We start from the raw sequence: 8,367 nt of genomic DNA on the forward strand, positions 1-8,367 counted from the left end.
CTGCCTTGGATGCTAAGGATACCAGTCTCAATAGCTGTTTTCAGGACAGGTTTTTTAGGAGATTTTTCTTCTCAGTGAGTGAAAGTAATTTTATATGCACAAATATAGTACCTTACTGCAGATCATGAATGTGAGAGGCACATTGGCAGCATAACTCCAGCAGTCACTAATGAAGCCAGTGGACTGAAAGGAATATCCTTGTTGTCTTCTTCCTCCTCAGTGCCGATATGAGGCAGTAGGACCATGGAAGACATGGGCTGTGGAAGCCTGGTGTATCTCCCATGCAGTACTGTGCCGTGCAGCACATTGGAGACACCGATGTTCATTATGTAGCCCCTACATGGTACTCTCTGGAGCAAAAATCTTACTCAGGCATTGATCAACGGGATAAACCCAGGGTGATTCCCCGTCCATGGCATGTGTAGGCAGGGTCTGCATCTAAGGCCTGTCCCTTTTCATTTTAAGATCCTCTTTTCAGTTTCTTCGAAGAATTCACAGCTTAAAATGTTCTCAGTGTAAATGCCCATGCTGGGTGTCAATTTTAATTTCTGTAAGAGATGCAGCTACATGGTTAGCTCATTTCCCAGAATGTAAATTGGGGGAAAGTACATTTGCCCTTTAAAAAGATCTTAAATGTTTCACTGAAAAGAACCATCACTTTCATGTTTGGAAGCACAGCTCTTGTAGGACTTGTTTTTAAATCAGAGCATTGCCTTTTGTTTGGAAAAACAAGCCTGTGATTGGTTAAGTTATGCATAACTGACAAAATCTCAAAGTACACATGCTGGTCCCCATATATATAAGAAGACTTGGTAAGCAAGGATGAGTACAGCTACATCCACTTAGTGATTATGTAGGCTGGCAGTTTCTGCTGCTGGCTGGGAAGGAGGTAGCTCCTTTCTAGAAGCGTTCCTCAAGGAATGACACTGAAGGATCTGTAGATCTTGAATCTAAAATATTTCCCCCCCTTGCCTGTTCCCCTGGTCCCCTCACCAGCTTCTCTGCCCCTCTATCCCTCTGCTTCTTGTTTCTCTTTTGGGAGGGCTAATGAAATTTGACTTGTTTATATTTCTTAGAAGCTATGAACTAGTTCACACTAGTGTTTCCAGACTGCAAATCAGGTGATTGCTTTAACATGAAGCATCTGAGGAAGCTATATCAAGCAGGGATCTGAGAGATTTTAAAGTGCTAGGATAATCAGCATACACCTCCGGATAGCACCACTTGCCATGACAAACACTGAAGGATGCCAATTTGATGAAAACCCTCAATTTTGACATTTATAAATTTTTAGATGCCTCATACTGTAGCCTTTTTTGGAGCTTTCTTGAGTCTAAGACACATGTGCGTGTACACAGAATATTTGTGTGTTTGTCTACTCATATCTATTTATCTAGCTATCTAGTTATCTCTTGGCATGAATAAAATCTATTCTAATACAAATCCACAGCTTTGTATTTCTTTGTAAAGTGGAAAATGTAAGTGGTAATTTTACCAGCAGAGAAAATCTATTTGAAGGTTTTCTCTTGATGGCAGTTGCCTCCCGAATTTTTATCTTCTTTAATACAATGTGGGATGCTAAAGTACACACCTACCCAGTGGAATCATAATCCATTTTAGCTGTTCAAATAACATCATGCTATCAAAGGACTTTTGATTTCAGAGCCTTTTCACTGTATGGTACTGGACTTTTTTTTTACTGCAGCAATATATTTCGTGTTTCATTCCAATCCATTTTATACCCACTATTACAATTACATATTATTTACTATGAGTATTGCATATAATCATCTACAAATTGTATTGTTGCATTTATTTAACACATTTTACGGCCAATTCATAGATAACTGCAAAAGAAAAGGCAAAAATTGACCTCCTCCCTCCTGTCCCCATCTCAATCCCTGATCCTCTCCTAGTGTTTCAAAAGCAAAAACAATTTGGAAATTGGAGGATTGACCTCTTCACCTTTATCAAATGAAGCTCCTGTTTGTGAAGCCTGTTGTATGATTTGGCTCTTTTCTGAACTCCCAGAGCTGTTTATACAATACGGCACAACGTGTCTGCTGCAGGCATCAGCAATTGTGTTTTTCTGTGTAGGTGGCCTAGAAGGAATCCAATTAGAAACAAGAATATCTGTGAACGCTTGATATTTTACTAAGCATTTGGAGGAAGAAAGTGATAGCGTATAGTTTTACTGCCTGCAGTGTAGTTATAATCCCAAAATGCATACAAAACCTATATAGCATTAACAGTAGAATGGAATTATTCCCATCATTGAACAGGATAATGTACCAGGCATTATTCTGTTGGTCCTCCCCTATGCATGCTTTATCATGTCATGCTTTGATAAGACTTCAGAATTGCAACCTATCTTTTTTTTTGTGTGTGAAGATTTTAAAATAATTCATTTTAGTTATTTGAAAGATTACAATCTTTTCCTGACATTTGACAGAAAGTGGAAAAGTAAATAGTGAACTACAGAATAATGGCTCCTCTCAGCACATCTTTAATCCTTATTGAGACTTGGGTCGAGACTCATGGGAGTCTGTGCTAAATACAAGATTTTTTTCTGACACCTTTGGTTATGAAACCAGATGAAAACGTTTGCGAAAATACTAAGACATCCAGTGAGACAAAATTCAGCCATTTTATGGAACTTGAAAAAGGCAATGACAGCCATGGTGTCTTACTATGGAGTAAATTTCTAGAAAAAAAGTAGACCCAGCTGTAATCTGTCAACCCTAGTGCAAACCTTCCACAGGAAGAAAAAAATTCTTCTTTCCATATGAAGGACTGCACTCTTCCAGTCTAGCTCGCACACATCCCCTGGACTGAGGATCCCCAGAGTTTTACCCTGGAAAAAGAGGCTGCCAAGTGCAGCTTTGCAACTTCTTAGCTATGAAACAGCCAAAATGCCATCACACTTAGCACTGAATAAACACTGTTTATGTTGAAAAGACAAACTATTTCAGATAGCAGTAGGCAGCAATAGTAGTTAACTGTAGTAACAGTAGTTATTTTTTTAAATAATGTCTAAAATATATTTTATTTTTCCAAAGGCAAAAAGAATGTTGGTTAGTTGCACTTAAGAATCCATTCATGTTATAAAAGATTACTGATGAATACCAAAATATACACTTTTATTTGTGCCTGACCTTCAGAAAAAAAAAAAAAAAAGAGAAAAGATTTCACGACAAGGTGTTAAGAAAATCAGCCTCTGGTTGTTATGTGAATGACATGAGATCCGTATAAAGGATCTTTGCAGTTGCAACTAGATATTAGACTTCAACTCATTTATTTTACCTTTGCTACCTAACTTGCAAAATATTTTTCATGAAACAAATGCAAATTGGTCATGAGAAGAATAAGATTGCAAGAAGCTGCTTTATGGCTCAGTTTTCTATTAAGCAAAACTATGACTTTTCAGTAAAAATGTTTTTTCTAGGTATTCATGAAAATATCTCTTTCATTATTTGCATAATTTTCCAGTCTGTATTGTTAGCAATAAATATCAGGGTGACTGGTAAGAAAACATTCTGCCCTTTAACTTTCATTGAAAAAAATAGAAATTAGGTTTCTACGATGAGTTAGACTCAATCATGATAATGATGGAAAGTAATTATCTATTAAGAGTTGTTGACATAAATCATTACAGGTATTGACATACATTTTGGAGGTAGAGCATATTAATGAGGGACAAAATCTTACAATTAATATTAAACCCTGTATTTTCCTTATTAGGAAATTGTAAGATGTATGGTATAAGGTCCATGAAGCATATTTAAAAGAAAAATGAAATATTTAGTTTTGTTCACTCAGATTCAGTATGGATATGTATGGTATTCCATAAAGGTTTGTTTTTTTTTTCAGGAGGGAAACGGTTTGGCAGCATTACTTAGGAGTACAGCTGCACCAAAGTATTCATTTCTTGAGGATTTTCTCATAACCTCCATCGAATAACCTCCATGAATCTCTGTGTGTCAAATTAAAATGAAAATTCATAATCCTGAAATCATAGAATCATTAGAATGGTTTTTATATTCCATAACCTAAACTCAATTGGTAGTACCATTAATCATGTTGTGACTTATTTCATATGTGATGTTCTGATGTAAATATTTTTTATATTTTAAGCATTAGTCAGAGTAGTCATACAGACAGTGTGTATGTGGACACTCTCGAGAGGCCATAAGGACGCTTCCCTCTTGCTGTGGCTAGAGTGTTCCATGGAAATTCACACAGCACCCCAGAATGGAGGTGGTATGGGCAGTCAACAACGTGACTGTGAGGGGGCTCTCAGTGCACCTGTAGCAGGACTGAGCTGATGGAGCCCCTGAGTTCAGCAATAATAAACTGAGAGCTGGAGACCTGAAGTGCATTAGGAATTGCTAATAATCACCTAATTTACCTACTCTTGTACATAATAATAGAAAGACCTAATAATTGGGGATGTTCTAAGGCAAGAAGTGCTTGAACAGCATAATTTTTGTATTTTCCGGTGATTGCAAATTTGGAAACTGTTACAAGACCATAAACCTGCTGTTAGTCTGGGACTGAACTTTGCTCAACTCAAATTAGTGGAATGATTTTCACTGGTAGGAGGGAGAAGATTCCATGTTTAAGAAGGCAGCTTCATGATTATCAGATTTTTTTTTCCTAAACTTTTTTACCTCTCCATTGAACAAACTCCACTGTTCAAGGTGTGTGTAACATGGGGTTTTCTGCTACAGTCACCCTGAGTCATGGAAAAAAAAATCTTGTATTAAAAATCTTTGACTCTAATAACCCAAGGCCTGAAAAGAAAGTAAAGATAGGAGAGGAAGCAGCATTTTCAGGCTGGAATATGAAAAATGCTGGGGTTCCTTCAAAAGACAACCCATAGATATAGATTGGGGAACTCCATTTTTTTGTTAGCAAATAAATCTGAAACTCCTCTTTCTCAGTTTCCTGCATGAGTTAGACTGAAGGAGAAAACTTTAGGGTCCTCCTTCTTCCTTGTCTCTCTTTACCTGCTCATCTCATTCTCTGGCCTGTGCCTGCTCATTATGGAGGTTTTTCATTGTGCCTCTCATGTCCAGCTCTCCATTTTCTGTGAAAGTGCTGCTTTGCCTGAAATTCTTTTAGAATATGTCTCCCTTTCTGTCCATGGTTTTCCTGAAGAGCAGCTGACTAGTATCCACATCACTTTTCCCCGTCCGTAAATGGTGGTTCACATATTTTGATTGAGAAGCTGCAAAACCGCCTGTACACGTGTTGATTCGTTGGTTTGGGTTTTTTTTAAATAACTTTAAATAGCTGAATGATGACCCTTCATAACATTGCGGGATTTAATTTCAGTTTGCTACTTACCTTTGTCATCAGTATTCTGGTATCATGATATTGAACTGGACTCCCAATAAGTTAATGTTCATCTAGTTCTGAATGTGATTTGGCTTTGCATATTTACCCGTTTATTAACCTATTACTAACTTGCCACTATATAAGGATGGTCATGTTCTCTTAAAATTTGCTATTCAGATATTTGTCTCTATCAAACATAAATATTGTAATTAAAGCAGAGAATAGTTCCTCTCTTGTTCCTCAGAAAGTGCAAAGAACATCCCAGAATCATGTTGCTTAATGGCTGTTCCCACAAAATTCCCTATTTACTATGGTTTTTATTAGTCTACAGCATGCTGTAAAGCTAAAATTAATTCTTCAGGGAATTATTTATGTCCCTGTTTAGATGTGATGTAAAAGAAAAACGTGTGCTTGTAGACTAATGTTGCCCTGGCAAAAATACCATTTACAAGTAAGAAAATCATCTAACTATTCTAACAGGCATTGTTCAAAGTGAGCTAGGCTGGTGAACAATGATAGTTCTGTGCTGTACGGCATAGTGTTTTATTACATTATAAATTCTCGATGCAGTGACATCAATATTCATCTTCTCTAGTACAATACAGAATTCATTGCAATTATGAACAAAGCCTTCCACAAGTGACTGTTGTACTGGATTTTGTGTAAAAAAAATCAATATTAACAATTTAAATGAAAAATGCTAAATGAAAAGGATAGTTGCTAATGCAATATAATAAAATTCTTCAAAGTGTGCCACTATTTTTTTTTAATTTTATTACTGCTCAGAGGGGAACAAAGCAATGACATTATAAAGAAAATGTTACCTCAAGAGTCTCATATGCCACTCTTATTTTAGATGCTCATTTTCAGGCTCCTGTGGATTTTGACTGAATTAGTTCCTTAGAAATATCAGTTATCTGCTTCTTGCTTGAAACCCATGTGTTCTTCCTAGAAAATCTTTACAGGGCTGCTGTACATAGCACCTTAAAAGGACCCAGTCTCCTGTAATGGGAAATAAAACCTGAAGATTAGCAAAACATAGTTTACTCTGTTTAGATCTGTCTAGATCTTCCAAGGTCACAGACAAATTCTGCCATTTTATCTTTGTCTTGGACTGACTCTTTTGAATGAGTTTATACGGGCTGTAAAACAAGACAGAAGAAAGGAAAGTTGCGGTAAATTATATGAATCTTCAGGAAGGCATAAGAGTGACAAAGAAAACCAGTAAGTCATTGTTACTCTGTGGGCTTGAGGCAATAGGTAGGCTGATTCACTCTCTGAAAAGTTGTAAAGTCTATTTGTGGCTGATTTTTATGTTGGACTCTTTTAAGGCCAGAGTACATTATCCTGAATATCTCTTCCTCAGTAATCTTTTCTCATTTAATGGCCTTTAAAACCAGGGGATTCTGGCTAGACAGTTCTGAAAAAGCCCTGGAAATTTCCAAGCTGCTTTGTTTCTGTTCATGGTAAAATAACCTTTAGGATGGAGAGACCAATGAGATGTTGATCTCCAGAATAAGCAACACATCCCTTGCACATGATATGATCCCGTAATCAAAGACTATAGATAGCACAGAAGAAAAAACCTAGCCATTTTCTTATGGCAATACACATTCCTCAGAAACAAATGCACAGTGTAAATCTATGTTATATATATATTTCAAAAGAACAGTAAAATATTATGACTTGCCATAATTTTCTGTCCCTTAAACATAACCTTTTATGATAATCTCTGAAGAAAATGTCTAAAATAAGAAGATAATTTATGACCACATAGCATCAAAACCAAACCAAACAATAATCCACTGTCCCGTTATGTTACTATGCAGTTGTGCTCGAGTATCTATTACTAATTTAAGGTAAAAACTATGAAACAGATATGATTATTATCCCCACATTGAGTATTTTGAAGTCTGTTTAAAGCACGAAACTTAAATTCTGAAGAAATTTATAAGGCATTGAGCTATATAGACAAGAAACTCAAGCAACTTCGGCACTTCCCTGTAAATTTTCCAGTCCTTGGGGAAATTTAGCACCTTCTCTGAAAAATCACCTCTTCTGCCATTGTCTAGCTACCATTACACAGTTACAGAAATAAGTATATCCTCTTTTTAGACATATTTCTCCAAAGCTGCAGGTCTGGGAGTCTGATTGCTGATTGCTACAGACTGAACATTATTTACTTTCATCTAGTAAGTACTCTGAAGTTTTTGCAATGTTTTCCTTTCCCTTATTCTTGTGGAAATTTTCACTAGCTCAGCCAAGGTGCCATAGTTCACAGCAGTAGGATTAGCTAAGAAGCCATATTCTATTAAATTTGCCAGGCTTGCACAGTCCTCAAAGAGCTTCTTTTAACCCACTAAGAAATGTGTGCTATTGTGCCTGTTGCACAGAAGATTCACATGTGTTTCAGGACTAGCTTATGAGCTTTAGTAATTCTAGCTTTGGAGCTCCTGAGTGTGTTAGCTAAGATATGGGCCATTGTATTCTGCTGATGTTGTCTTTTGGAAGAAGCTCAGGGCCTCTTAACATTTTATTTAGGTGGCTCTCAGATGAGCAGATCTCTTAACAGCTCTTCAGTAGTGATGTTGGCATTCTTCATACCTCCTGCCCTTATCAGTTAGTTTTAGGAAAATAAAATATTAGTGACTTCTTCACTGTTTTCCTGAAACAGTAGTGGAGAGGGAGAGACAGCAGGGTTCCTGTGCTGTTCTGTAAATGAACTTAATCCCTGTGAGATAAAAGAGTCATGCTCATCATGCTCCTGTGTACATTAGACAGAGACGAGTGTGGAAGATGCTCGACACCCATCATGGTTCAATCCTAAGGGAGAAATTTCTAGAGTATCCTCATTCTTGATCTGACCTCTGATTTTTAGAGTTCCTTGATCGCAAGTTCAATTTGTGATAAATAGTTATTCCTGCAAATAGAGTATTTAGAGGTAGTTGGTATTATTTGAAGATGAGGAGGGACAACAAAATCAGTATCATGGTGAATGCAAAGAAGTCAAATCCCTCCTAACCAAAT

The sequence above is a fragment of the Charadrius vociferus genome, unplaced genomic scaffold (assembly GCF_000708025.1).
Source record: "Charadrius vociferus isolate BGI_N301 unplaced genomic scaffold, ASM70802v2 scaffold201, whole genome shotgun sequence".
Lineage (NCBI taxonomy): Eukaryota > Metazoa > Chordata > Aves > Charadriiformes > Charadriidae > Charadrius > Charadrius vociferus.